General features: G+C 46.2%; 1 protein-coding gene across 1 annotated transcript in view; it reads right to left on the bottom strand.

Annotated features, from left to right (window-relative positions):
* Nucleotides 1-3,639: 3,639 nt before the first annotated feature.
* LOC138582072 (ras-related C3 botulinum toxin substrate 2) overlaps nucleotides 3,640-14,393 on the bottom strand; it is a 215,088-nt gene continuing 204,334 nt past the window's right edge. Inside the window, exon 7 of the mRNA XM_069653020.1 lies at nucleotides 3,640-5,320. The gene's annotated coding sequence lies outside the window, so the exon portion shown is untranslated. The remainder of the gene's footprint in view (nucleotides 5,321-14,393) is intronic.

A 14,393-nucleotide genomic window follows, 5' to 3' on the forward strand; every position in this document is an offset into this window, starting at 1 on the left:
GCTTTGGTAGCGTATAATGAAGATTTCCGACGTGTCAGCTTTTAAGGCTGGTTTGTTGTCGTTCATCCAGCTCTGCATGGTCTTAAGAAAGTTAGGGATGGTGTCAGACAGGCACAAGTCTGCATGAAGTGTGGCTGGTTTAGTGGGGGCGTTTGAAACTCCCTTGAACGTGTTTTTCAAATGAATTCCTTTGATTTATATATCACTGGAAATCACGTGTGTTGTTCTGCTGTGCACGAAGCAAAGTTAATGTTGTGGTGTGTGTCTGTGCGTGCGTGCGTGCGAGAGAGATAGAGAGAGAGAGAGAGAGAGAGAGAGAGAGAGAGAGAGAAGGTCTGTTGATGAGATATACATGGATTATGGATAGTGCGAATGGAATAAGGATAGTTAGTGGGAATGAAAAGTTACAAAATAAATGGAGTGTGTTCATAATGCCAATGCATAGTTTTTTTTTTTTAACACAGAGCCGATAATGTGAACGTAACATGGATCGTGTGCAAGTTGAGTTAATAGTGTGAAAGGAGTGTGGATTTTATGACCAGCAGTGATCAAAGTGAGCAGGAATGGTGGGGAGCAGAGTTCCACTACTTTTGTTTTTTTACTTTTAACAGTTCCACTACTTTTTACTATTATATTCGCCAGTCCTCAACAGTGCATTTTGAAGTTAACTCATACCCCTTCACTTCACCATCTAATAGGTCAAGTGACGTGTCACTAAAGCTCCACCTACAGCTTTAGGGGCATGGATGCACAATTCATACATAGCCATCTGACACTAAAAAAGTTATCCCTTGTGAATGTCATCAACCTTTAGACATTAGATTTTCTGAGCATTTTACCCGAGATGACAACTTGACACATTTTCCCCAGAACAGGGAGAGATATACAGATTCCTTCCTATTTTTAACAGGATCCCCCTCCCCCATCTTCCCCAGGTTAAAATGAAGCCAGCTAGAATCCACCCAGGGCCATATTCTCATCAAGGTGTTACGTTCCGAAGAGGACGTTAAAAGGGTTAACAACCTTTTCAGTACTTAAGAGCTATTCTGAAGGTGGCGCATTCTTCCGAAGTCGGAAGGAATGCCCCACTTTCGGAATACATGTGGCGGTTGGATGGATGGATGGGTTGGAAACCAAACTAGCAACCGCCACATTCGTAAACTGGGTTTTTTGGAAGGCTGCTCTTGTGGCACTCCGCCAGTTTAATATGTGTGCTAAACTAGCGCACATATACGGTACCCTTTTGGTGGCGTTAAACTGGAGGAGTGCCTGCCACAAGAAGCCTTGTTTGGTGTAAATGAAAGTGTCATGTACTCCCGTGTGTTGTATATGAACACTTTCAAGTACACCAAACCGAGCAGCTTCAACGTTGCATCCTGCAATATTGAAGCTGCTCGTTTTGGTGTAAATGAAAGTGTTCATATACACTGCATGGGTGTATATGAACACTTTCATTTACACTAAAGCGAGCAGCTTCAACGTTGCAACTTGCAACGTTGAAGCTGCCCGCTTTAAATGAAAGTGTTTATATACACCACACGGGTGAATATAAACACTTCCCTGTAGACCACAGCAAGCAGCTTCAACATCCTGCAATGTTGAAGCTGCTAACTTTGGTGTATAGGAACATGTTCATACACATCTATGTTGTGGGCAGCATTTTTGTAAAATAACGAATATGTCGTTATTTTACAAAAATGCTGCCGAGATTGGATTGCGCTGGTTACAACTAAAAACAGGTGCAATCCTCACAGACCACTGTCGTGCTCTCTGAGGGCGCCCAGGCCCACTTGTGAATACTAGTGGAGCCTGGGCGTCCTCTTTTGGCGCAGTGAATTGTGCTCTTTAGCACCTTCACTAGGCCAAGTTCAGAATATGGGCCCCAGTCTACTTCTCTTAGGCTTCGTAAATGTATGGTCAGTTTTCAGTTTAGTTGAAACTGCTGTTGCAATGCACTCATGGGGGTTACTGCAAAGAAACCTATTAGCAGACGCCAGGTGGCTCAACACTGATTGGCTTGTGAATGAGGAAAAGTGTTTGGGCCCAATTCGTGGAATTTTTTGCACAGTTCAAAGTGACTTTGCACTGCTGAAAAGTGACTTTGCAACACAAACCTTGATTCATGGAACTGTGCAGAGTGGATGTTTGCAGTGCAAAGTCTGTTCAAAGTCAATGCATTGTCATTTTTGCAGTACAAAATGACTTGGCAAGGACTTTGCACTGCAAAAATACACTTTGCACAGTTCCATGTATCAGGGTGTGTGTCGGCAGTGCAAAGTCACTTTTCAGCAGTGCAAAGTCACTTTGAACCGTGAATAAAATTCCATGAATCGGGCCCTTTATGTCCAACCTGTTCACAGGAACCGAGAGTTGCTTCCAGTAGAGTAGAACATTCAGCTTAAAAATCTTTGCATCCTTTTCAAATGCCTTCAATGGGCATCTCCTGCCTGCCTTCAGGATGTCATCACACAGTATATCCCATGATGGAACCTTGGTCTATGGAGGATTGCTGACTATTCATCGCCACAACTCTGTCAGGCCAGAGGAGATAAGACTTTCCTTCTTGAGGCCCAGGATTTGCAGTAAATTACCAAAATCTGTTCATGACAACTCAAGCCTTTTCTAGCAACAGGTCCCTGTTGAAACGGTACCAGTCCAGGTAGAATATGAATTCAAGTGGAGTTATGATCGGCGAGTCTAGGCAATATATAAATAATCATACTGACTGACGGACTGAGAAAAAAAAAGCACAACAATATACGGGCAGCACATTCTGTTGCTCATTCCACCCATTTGACTGTCAACCTGCCCTGGTACCCCCTGTCACATGTTGCAATCTGCTCCTGCTTATCCCGTACCCAACCCAGGTCCCAGTTGCACTACTTTTTGTGGTACACTTCTAGCACTGATGAGCAAAGTGTGGCTGTTGAACACAGTATTGCAATGTGAAGGATTTTGGATAGTGAGCGGTGTAATGAGTGCAGAGAGCAAAGCGAGAGTGGTGATTGTGAAAGTCTGTTGCTCCAAATGCTGATTTTAAATTGTTTTTAATTTCTCATTTGGAAAAACATTCTTCGTTTAAATTGTATTTGTATTTATTGTTTTTATATCGCCTTAATCCAAAGCGCTTTACAGTTTAACAACAAGAATCCATCAAACATGGAACAGTAGAAGCAATAACAATATACATGAATCAAACCAGAAAAACAGTATGTAGAACAATTTGCATGAGAAGGAAGACGAGAGGAGCGGGTGGGGAAGGAAGGAAGAGGGAGAGATAGTAGGGAGTAAAGTGAGTGGTAGGAAGAGAGGAGATCTTAGGAAAGACGGGGGAAGATAAAGAGAACTAACTTGTATTTTTGTTACGCTCATTTTATTTTAAAAAAAAACATTTTCACTTGGAAATCAAACATATTTGTAGAAAGGAAACAGAATCTTCTTGCAGTGAGAGTGCTCACAAAGGAGATCCATGCTTTCAAATCTTGTTTCTCTATGATGCCTGCTCATATTCCTCCATTTTTTTTAAGTATGTTCCAGTTTTAAGTAAAACAGTTTTGTCAAAAATGGTGAGAATTTAGACGCTCAAATTAGAGAAATGGCCTCTTAATTGACTGATTCAAAAATAAAGAACTGAATATGTTATCTGGCAGAAATAGTTTATTGCTCATATACAATTGCACTGATTTTTACATTTTTTGGTGGCGTGCAGCAATTTAAATTGAGATCCACGTGCATCCTAAAATGGCGCAGACTGTAGTGGGCAGTTTTGCAATGAAGGGAGTTCTAGAAGACCCCATGCAAACTTTCAAAGCAGGTATTTGTTTCATTGCGGAGCAGCAGTAGCACCTTTCAGGCTGCGGTTAGACGGACCCTGCCATGGATAGAGCCCGTTATGGCATGTTAATGCATTTTGGCAACGTTCAGTGGATCGGCAGAAACGTTTCCTGAAAGGGCCACCGTCATCTCCTGCTAGTTTTTTGGAAACCTTGGTGACGGCCCACCAACGGCAGAACAGCAGTACTACAGAGGCAAAGTGTGCTCACTATTTGAAAATTGAAAGCCACATTTCACTAAAGCTGTACCTACTATCTACATCAATTGCTTATTTCCTGTTCTTCTTTTACTATAGAACATACCAAGCATTGTATTTCACTTACTATTATAAACAAATATTTTCCAGTTAGACATATTTTTCATCTAATCCAAGCTAAACTACGTTATATGATAATACAAACAGGGCAACATGCATCATTGTCAACTCATACCTTTTCGTGGCTCTGGTGGCATTTAGAGACCACTTGGACTTCGGCCTTGTTGTTCATAATCGTGTTACCAGAGCCCTGCCAAACGCTGCTGTTCCACCCCCCAAGTCATTATTGGCACTACTTCCTGGTTTGGTGGTTGTAAAGTGAACATGTGTTTTTGTGAGCTGCTAAGAACATTGGAAGTTGTTTTAATGAGGTGATATGACCATGGAGGGGGGGGGGGGTGGGCAATCCAGCCATGCCGGTAGGTGTACGCCGGCCTAGTTAATGACCAGAGCAAAGCAAGTGCCCAAAATGCGAACGCTGGTGCCTTTATCGTCCCCAATAGACCGCCCCCCCCAGACGGTCCTATCAACATTAGCACCCGCATGGCTGACAGGTGGGTGCAAAGGGTGCTTTAGGTTGAAAAAAATGAAACAGTCCTTATGCAGCAGTTCCATGAAGCCATTGCACTTGGAAAGTACGTTTTCTTTGTTGATGATCAAGGAGTCATCAAGGAAGAAAGGGGGCTTTGTCCGAAGCATCCGTAGCAACTGCGTGTCAGATACAAAGTTGCCAAAGGGGTGTTGAGAGTCAGGGTATGGGGGAGGGGCCAACCAAGCATAATACAGGCTGCTTGGAACGCAGGCTTCTGAATGGCTGGCGCCACCCCTATGCCCCCTTCAGGGGGGTGGGGGAACACTAATAAGTTCCAAATTATGACTGTTTCAGAGGATCTAGAAATTATATTTTCGACTGACCTGTTAAACAACATTTTTAGTGAACTCCTGCACAAGCATTGAATCACCTTTTATGTTGATGCGGATTTTGAGAAGAGTGTGTAATTTTCCCTATTTTCCACTGCGCACTTCAAACTTATCACCGCAAGCAGAGAATACATGGCAACAGAGCTAGTGCCACTGCAGAGGGCATGATATCCCCACAGAAAAAGCAGGGGGGGGCAAAGAGTGTGCGGGTTGGTCTGAGAGTGCACATACAGTAAAAGGGCTTTTGGGAGATTGGGTTTGCTGGGACTCTGGGGTGAGCAGCTCGGCTTTCCTCCAGTCTTGCCGCATCTGTGGGGAGAGGAAACAGAAAACTGTCAGACATGCTCCGCCATCTTGTCAATATGTCTGTCTCTGGGAAAGGACATAGCTGTGCTTTCCATTCCCCCTTTCCTCTACCACCCCTCGCTGCCCAATCGCCCAACCACCAACCCAGTACCAGAGAAAATTGGGGGGTAAATGTCACATGACCATAGGAAAGGTTCTCCTTCAGGAATTATAGAGGATGCTGTATTGTACAATTGCACTGGCCAGCAACTGCTATGCTCAGGTGCTCACCACTAAAGCATACTCAGGTCGGGAGAGCATGTGCTCATGTACTGCCCTTTCATTACACCAAGGACTGGTGAGCTTTCCTAAGCAGCCAGGCCGGAAGTGACGTCCTTCCCTTTTACTTCGACCTCTATACTGCCCCTTGCACACGTGTTCTACTGATCCCCCAGAGGCACATTTTCCAAATTGGTTTTCGCTATTATCTGGCTCTGTAACCACTTCATATAAAACCATACGTGTGGCCAAGAAGTCAAGATAGGAGAGGGATGGAGTGTGAGAGGAACGCACAGTCCGTGGGTGTCGTTTGATTTTTACTTACCCATTGACCACCCCATGGTTTCTCTTTGAGCTAGCTGTGTGCTTTTAATGTGGTGCCAATGTTGTTCCTCAGCAGTGTTCTGAAATGTAATGGCTTCATTGCAGCTGCAAACCAGCTCCCGGTGTAATACAAATGTCTTAATCAAGTTTGCCTTCATCTATTTGATTTGTTGACAGTGTGTGTGTGTCCTTACAATTGTTTCTTGCACTGAATTCCATTTCTAACCCAGATTTGGAAAATCCAGTTTTGACTCTTGTACAGGTATTAGATATGCATTTGTCAGGCAGGACCCTGATATGCCATGCATCAACACCATTGGCGAAATGGCCCCATCGTATAGTCAATAGTGGCTTTATGCCTATCCCACGTCCACAAAAAAGGGGGATGTAATAGTACAAAGACCACTTGTGGGGGTTGGAACAAGAGGTCCGCTCCAATGATACATTTTTGAAAAGCGATATTGTGCATTTTAAAACACACCAGATAATATTCAAAGGCCACTTTACAGGAGTTTGAAGAAAAGTGAAATATTAAAAATGTCTTCAAGTAGGGTTTGAGTAAAAGTATTTTGTATTTTTCTTAAATGACAATACCAGAACTGTTCCCACAGGACTAATACTCTTCGAATTAGACTTAATTTGCACTTTTGAAGAACAAAACAATCCTTTAAATAGGCCTGTAGTATCACTTCAGTATGACCCCAAAACAATTAATGACATGGTACTGACATGTTCTAAATGGTACTTTGTTATAGCAGGACTGTACCAGGATTTGAATACGAGGGGTGATGCAGGTGGACAAGCAAGCTCTGATCTAAACACTGGCATAGCAAAGGAGCTGCACATTAGAATAGAGGTGCAATGGCCAAGGCCAGGAGTGAGCCCAGTAATGGGCATTCAAGGCTTGCTGCAAGCCAGGGTTATGGTATGATATGATAAGTCATTTATAACGCGCCTGTACACAAGTGTTTATAGACGCGACAGGACAAGGAAGGGAACACAGAGGGAGGACAAAACACACAATCTTACTAGGCCTTGTGTCATTCAGATCGTGCAAGTGCGATAGCACAAAGTGCAGGGGGGGTGGGAGAAGAGGAAGTGCAAGAGAGGGGGAAAGGGGAAGTGGAATCAGGACAGCATTGCTCAATAAGTGCAGCCAGGGTAGCGCTGCTCGGGGTAAGTGCAAGGAGGCAGCGGACTGTAGGGTAACAGTTACAGCCCCTAGGTGAGCTGTAGATCAGAGGCAGTGCAGCAGCGACTGGCTGCGGAGGGGCCTGGTACCCAGTGAGACTCTAAGGGTAGCCAGGTCACCAGTCAGCGCAGCAGACAGGTAGGTCAGTAGGGGAGAGATAAAGCAGAGGTGAAAAGGAAGGTCTTGAGCTGCTTCCGGAACTTCAGGAGGTCCGGCTAAAGTTTGAGAGGAGCAGGGAGGCGATTCCAGAGGGAGGCACCTGCAGAAGGGTGAGATCTATCCCCCACTCCCTGCCTGGAGAATGTCTGACCCTCAGAGAGTTAGAGGTGGCTGAGCGAAGGGCTCGAGAAGGAAGGTGTTTTGGGAGAGAGAGTTGGATGTAGTGTGGGCTCCAGCCCCAGAAAGCCTTGTGTACGATGCAGAGGGTCTTGAACTTGACCCTTGCAGCCACCAGGAGCCAGTGGAGGGATTTCAGGGCTGGAGAGATATGGTGCCTGTGAATGAGGCCAAGGATAAGTCCCTCCGTCCTGTTCTGGATAAGTTGCAGAGGGCAGAGAGTAGAGCAAGGCAGATTGAGAAAGAGGCTGTTGCAGTAGTACATCTTAGAGAGAACCACTGGAGACAGTGAGCTTCTGGGGGAAAGTGAGAAAAGGAAGAATACCTGTGAGGAGGTGCAGCTGGTAGCTGGCCTTCTTGGCAAGGTCTGTGATGTGAGGAGTGAAGGAGAGGGTGGAGTCGAAGATGACCCCAAGGTTTTTTGCCTCATAGGAAGGTGAAGGAAGAGGGCCCAAGGAGTGAGAGAGGGAAAGCGAAATCAGGGGTCCCAATGAGAGGTTAGAGCCCTGGGGAACACCATATGTGGAGAGAGAGGGGTGGTGGAGAAAAAGGACCCAAGTTGGACCTGTGAGGGTTGGTCCAGGAGGAAGAAGGACACCCACTCCAGGGCCTTATCCGTGATGCCCAGGTTCTCACAGCGTTGATTGATCAGGATGGGGCGATTGAACATGTCAAAAGCAGAGGAAAGGACAAGGAAGATGAGGGCAGAAGGAAGGCTTCAAAATTAATGAGCAGATCTTCACAAGTGTTCAGGAGAGCAGTTTCCATGCCTCTGGCTGCTCTGAAGCCAGACTGATGGTCATGGAGACAACCAACAGATTCAGTGTGGAGAGTAAGCTGGGAGATGGCCAGGTTTTTCAGGAGTTTGCCAAGGAATGAAGTGATAGAGATTGGGTAGTAGTTTGACGGACAGATAGGATCTGCAGAAGGCTTTTTAATGAGGAGGTGCACAAGGGAGTGCTTGAGGAGAGAGATGGAAATGTTCCAGTGGCAAAAGAGTGATTGCAGAAATCGGCAAAGGCTGGAGCGAGGATGTCAATATGGTCCTTGATGGTTCTAGAGGATCACCTGTTTGGAAGACACTTTCATGGATAGGACTTGTCTAGAAACCTTGTCAGGTGTAGTGAGAGAGAAAGAGGAAAAGGGTGGAGGAGAGGGAGAGGCGGCCAGAGGGGGGCAAAGCGAGATAGAGGGAGAGGAAGAGGAAAGGGAGGACAGGATGTCCTGAGTTTTAGTGGTGAAGTGAGAAGCCAGAGCCGCGCAGAGGGCCTGGGAGGGCACAGGAGAGGTGGAGACAGTGGAAGGATTGGTCAGCTCCCTGTAGTTTTTAAAGAGTTTGGCAGTGTTGGTAGAGGCCGCAGAGACGTGGGCTTGGATGTGGGCTCTCTTCTTGGACAGTACAGAGAGTTTGTATTGCTTTTGGAGCAGGCGGCAGGCCAGTTTGTCAGAGGATGCGCCTGATGCCCTCCACTACTTCTCAGCCACCCTGCACTTGCGTTTCAGGGCGGCAAGGGCAGTGTCATAGCAAGAGTTGCACTTGGAGGTAGGCTTCAGCTGGATTCTCATGACAGGGGCAAGGAGGTCCAGAGTGTTGGTGATAGAAAGATGCAGGTTCGAGAGGGCTGTGTCAGAGTGTAAGTCAGCTGCAGGCGTGCGAGGAGCAGAGAAAGTAGCAGCAAAGGCATCCACTGACACACACTTCATTGGCCGAATGACCAAGAAGGAAGGTAGCAGTGCTGGGGTGGGTTTAGCCTGGGGGACTGAGAGCGTCAGGTGAGAGGAGAGCAGAAAGTGGTCAGTCCAAGTGAGAGAAGAGGTGGGAGGGTTTGAGAGGGTGAACTCTGAGGAAAATAGAACATCCAAGATGTGCCGGCAGTGTGTGTCGGACCCGAGGGTAGAATTGAAAGAGAGAGTGTTGCAGAGGCTGCGCAAGAGCCCCTGGAGGGTTGAGGTGCATCAGCGGATCTCTGTGTGAGTGACAGTACATAGATAGAAGGAGGCAGGGCAGGTCAGACTTTAGGGACACTGAGGGCCTAATTACGAGAATGGAGGCAGCCATGGAGCTTTTCGCTCCATGGCTGCCTCCATTCCGTGCTCCATTACCGGGTTCCTGCAATGCGGACTTACTGGGTTACTCCGACATAGGAGGACCCGGTAAGTCCTCCTTGTAGGAACCCATCCCTATTCCCATATGAGCCCCCATAGGGCTCAATGGGAATGGGGAGGGAGGTAATAACGGGCAGATTACATCTGGCCCGTTATTGCCTCCCTCTTCCCCTCACGGGACCCGGAAAGCACGCCTGGTTTTACCTGGTTTTGCCAGGCGTGCGCGTGATGGGAATCTCGTAATCGGCGCTCCCGTAATGAAGGGGTCTGGTCCCGTACCGGCCCCCTTCATTACGGGAGCGCCAGCCTTATAATGAGGCCCTGAGTGTCTGAATAAAAGAATAAGAAAGTTGTTAGTCATGACTGATGTGCATAGACAGAGATGTATGCGGAATCCAACACTAAAATGGCTATGGCGTGGCTCATGGCGGAATTGACACCCGTTGGCAGAGATGTGTGTGAAGGCCAGTAACGGGACAGAAGATAATGGAATAGTAGGTCATATTGGGGGTCCGTGGAAGAGGGGGGGGGTGAGTCTGGAGTCTGGGCACCTCATGTCAAGGACGCCTTAGGGCAGATTTGTAGGCATCATTAATTGGTCATAGGTCTTTTGATCTTCCCATGCTGGCCCTTTGCACACGTCAGCATATCCTGCTGATTGGGGGTGCAGTAGCTTTGATATGATATGATATGATATTTTATTTGTATCACGCTCGTACACAAGTGTTTCAGTGCACGACTAGGCAAGGGAGGGGAACAGGTGAGAACACAACGCAACAACAATGATCTTACTAGGCCCAGTGACATTAAGAACGTGCAAATGCATGGGAAAGGGAAAAAGTGCATGGAAGGGGGAGAGTAGAAAGTGCGGAGCAGAGGAGAGCAGATATATAATTATAAATAAAAATAAATAGAAAATGGAGGCAATAAACAGTGGTAGTGCAGCCAGCAAGTGGAAAGTGCTGTGTTTAAGGCTGCAGACTGGGTAAGTCTGATAAGTGCAGAAAAATAAGAAAAATGGGGGGGTGTATGGGTACAGATACGGGGCAAGTGTGAGGCTGCTAGGTTAAAGGAGGTGTACTGGGGCTCGAGTCTCATGGTACTGGCTAAAGAAATCGGGTGAGTATGTAATGGAAACATAATGGTTTAACCTGAACACATAAAACAGATGAGAGCAGACAAAAGCAATGAGGAATGAGGAAAGACCATTAACATACAAGACTGCTAAGGTATCTTTTTGGGGGTAGTGGGGAAGACACCTTTAAATGTTACTGTTGACTTGTAAGGAACCCGCTGCGAGAGCATTCACTTCACGGTGCCCCAAGAATTGGGGGATCAAGGGAAGATGCAGAGAACAGAGAACTGATCCTTCACAGTCCTTGGCACATTCCATATCAGTCAAGTAGTAAAGAAAGGGCACAGGGGGTGAGCCTGAGAACCACACAGCTCAAGCAGTTAGATAAGAAGAGTGAAAAGGGAAGGGTGAAAGGGAGGGGTGAAAGGTCATCGGCAATGGTACATCACTGGGCTCGAGAGTCCCAGGCAAGTCTAAAGTCTGTGGAAATCCAGGGAGCAGGACTGAAGCCAGCCTCAAATTCTTGTGGGCTTATCTTTTTTAAATGACCTTGGTACTGATTTGATCTGATATGTTATTGTGCCTGTTAATATCTATCAGATGCTTTTAGGTTTCTTGTGGATATCATCTATTCAATTGTTGTTATATTTTTGTTTATTTGAAAATAAAAACTTTGAATTCCACAAATTCTTCTGGGGGGAGCAGGGATGCTGGAGGAAATTTTTAAAAGTGGTTTGCGAGTGGGGCCATGAGTGATTAGCCAAAACCCATTGCGCCTCCAAGTGCCTACATGTCCACTACCAGTTGCACCTTTGCGTTGTGCACTCTGGCCTCAGTGACCCTCATACCTAATCTGCTTCCGTACTCCCAAATGTTCTTTACAAATTGAGGAAAAACAGGGAATCATAGGAGTCAGCATTGATGTTATTTGTATTGGGAACAAGCAGGGCACCTTCTTGAGTAGATCTGAGTTCACTAAACTCCCAGCATACCAGGTCAACGTGTACCCGTATCTCACCAGGAACTGCATTTGTTGCATGCAATTTATCCATACATAGCTGCAGTAGTTTCATACACCCATTGCTCTTTCGAGTCCCTTTACTCTAGGACCAGGAGGTAGAATATCTATTACAGCTTCCTTTTGCCAATTAGATCCTTCTTCGCGGAAATCCTGAGGATATTTGGTCTCACGCAACTACGCTAATCACTGGTGTGAGCATCTAAAAGCTGAGCAGAGAAGGGGCGTCTTTGGCCTTATTCTGAGGCAGGGTGGAATACATTGATATGGGCAGGCTCCTGTCCTCTGCTACAGCATGCTCATTTCTGCTGACTGTTAGTGATTGCCTGCACTTAACAACACTACTCTCACCAATGAGGGATTTGGTGGACTGTTTTCTGAAGCGCACCATCCCACTTGGCACAACGGGCTATGCATCACAGCTGAGTGCTGGCAGAGTGCTGCCTTCTGCCTTTTACTTCTACGACGCGGGAGGGCCAGAAGCTGGCGCCGGCACTGCCAAGGAGTCTAAGCGAGTGTTGGGTCAGATTGAGCAAGGCTGGTCCAAAGGAAGAGGTTGAAGTTGCATGTGATGAACAAGGTTGTATCATCATTGTATTCAGTGTGTTTGTAGTTTCGGGTAGGGGGTTCTCCATTTTCTGTTCCTGCAGATCTTGCCATGACTCACAGCTGTTCTAGGGTGGGTTGATGGTGTATCCATGGGGTTCCTAACCAGAGGCGTAGCCAGGATTGTCTAACAAGTGGGGCCTAAAGCTAATGTATTTGGGTCCACCTCAGTGACATTAACATCTGTAAATGTCCACACAGCGCTGCTGAGGGGGTATTTACAGATTTTGGGTGGGCTTTGCCCGCTCAGGCCTTGCCCTGTCTACACCTCTGTTCCTACTGATTGAGCCCCTTAGTCCAAGGCCCCGTTTACCCACGCCTGCGGCGGGGAGAGCAGAGCTTCTTTTAACTTTTTGAGAGAAGTCCTAATGAGTGTACCTAGCAGTTTGGAAGCCATTTCCATCGCAGTTTGAAATCCAAATACTACACATGACAGAATGAATGGAAGTCATCATGTAAATGCGGTCTAGACAAGAGGCCCTAGCCAAGACAAGCCGCACTAGCTCTGTATTCTCTCCATCATCGTGGTGAGTACATGCTTGGGTCCCTGATTAAATTAGATGAGGCAGATGTGGGTCCTATGCTTTCAAGAAGCTCTTCCGGGTTTGGATCCCAGAGGGTTTGGACAAAGGAAAGAAGTTTAAGAGAAACATCTTGCATTGAGCCCTGAGTCTGTCAAAAAGCCCCCCCCCCCCCATGGTTGCAATTCGCAACATTCAACATGCAGAAATAAGCTATGGAACTGAAGCTACTGTTCTTGGTGATAGGGATAAAGGACAAACGCAGGCGAGTGATGCAGCCCGGCATTTGAGTTGGGCGGGACTGTTTGCTGGTGACTGGAGCATCTGTCTACACTGCTGGGGCCAGATTACAGAAACATTGCACCGGTGCTAGGCCAAAGATTGCCCTATTTTTAAAAACACTGGGACAATTAAAAAACCATTGCACCTCGACAAGTGCAGTTTGGCATATTAAAAGCACCACGGCTAAAATAGCACTCGTGCATTTTTGCATCAGGGCAAAGTTTTTCCTAGTGCTAATACCATTCCGTATTAGCACACGGGCAAACTTTGCCGTGGTGCAAAACTGTAGTGAAAAGGCATCTTTTTTTGCACTAGTACAATGTTTGCCCTGGTGCTTTTAATATGCTAACTGCACTTGTCGAGGTGCAATACCCTGCAAACTTTGCACTTGCACCAGTGCAAAGTTTCTGTAATCTGGCCCCTGGTAGACAGTTAGAGAGCGAGATATAGAGAACGTGAGTGATCCATCAGTGTGATTTTTTGTTTGCACTGTCTCACTTACCTCTGTATTCATCACCTGACACTATGTTACAGTTCCAAAGTGAGTTTTACTTCCGTGTGAATGTATTCGTCAGCCGATTGGTGTTTCATGCATACACCATTTTTTAAGACATACACTTGATTCATAGCACTTGATGAGTGTGAGGTGCGCAGCTGCAGTGCCCGGTGAGGGTTGCACCTGGTGATGCTTACTAGCAAGGGTGACTGGTGTGTGTGCCAGGGTCTATATGCAATTTGTGTGGTTGTGTGGCTAGCACCCTTAGACCTTAAGGGCTGGGGCCTGATGGATCACATGAGCAGTGTTCAGACCATGGCTACACACCAGGACTCAGCACGTGTCCCCTCACGCTAATCAAGTTCTATGAATCATGAATAAACAATGGGCTAGCGTCTAACATGGTAAAAACATGTCTTTTGTTTTTAAGAAAATTGGCTATGAATAAATTGTTATTATCAATATTATTATCTTCGGGGTATTTATTGATCCCAGACCTAGCTTCAGGAAGCAAAGGAGGGCTTTGCAAGTGATAGGAGGATGGCTCAGTGGCAATGTGCTCGCCTTTGAAGCAAGACAACACAAGCAACCCAGGTTCGATCCCCGGTCTGTGCTTAGAAACCTCCTGGTATTAAGTGCATTATAAATAACCTATGATAGTATGGAGTGCAGAGTAATGGAAGCAGGGGTGGGAATTTGGGAGCACAGGATCTACAAGGATAGGATATATTTAATGCATTACATGATCCATGTACATTTGTAAGACACTATGTCAAAAACATGAATACATAAAGATCTGTCTTCCTTCCATTTGTGAAGTCTGCGAATCAAAACAAAGAGGAGGCACTCGACAATGTAGAAC

Source organism: Ambystoma mexicanum, chromosome 3q, assembly GCF_040938575.1.
Source record: "Ambystoma mexicanum isolate Mex_15411 chromosome 3q, UKY_AmexF1_1, whole genome shotgun sequence".
NCBI lineage: Eukaryota > Metazoa > Chordata > Amphibia > Caudata > Ambystomatidae > Ambystoma > Ambystoma mexicanum.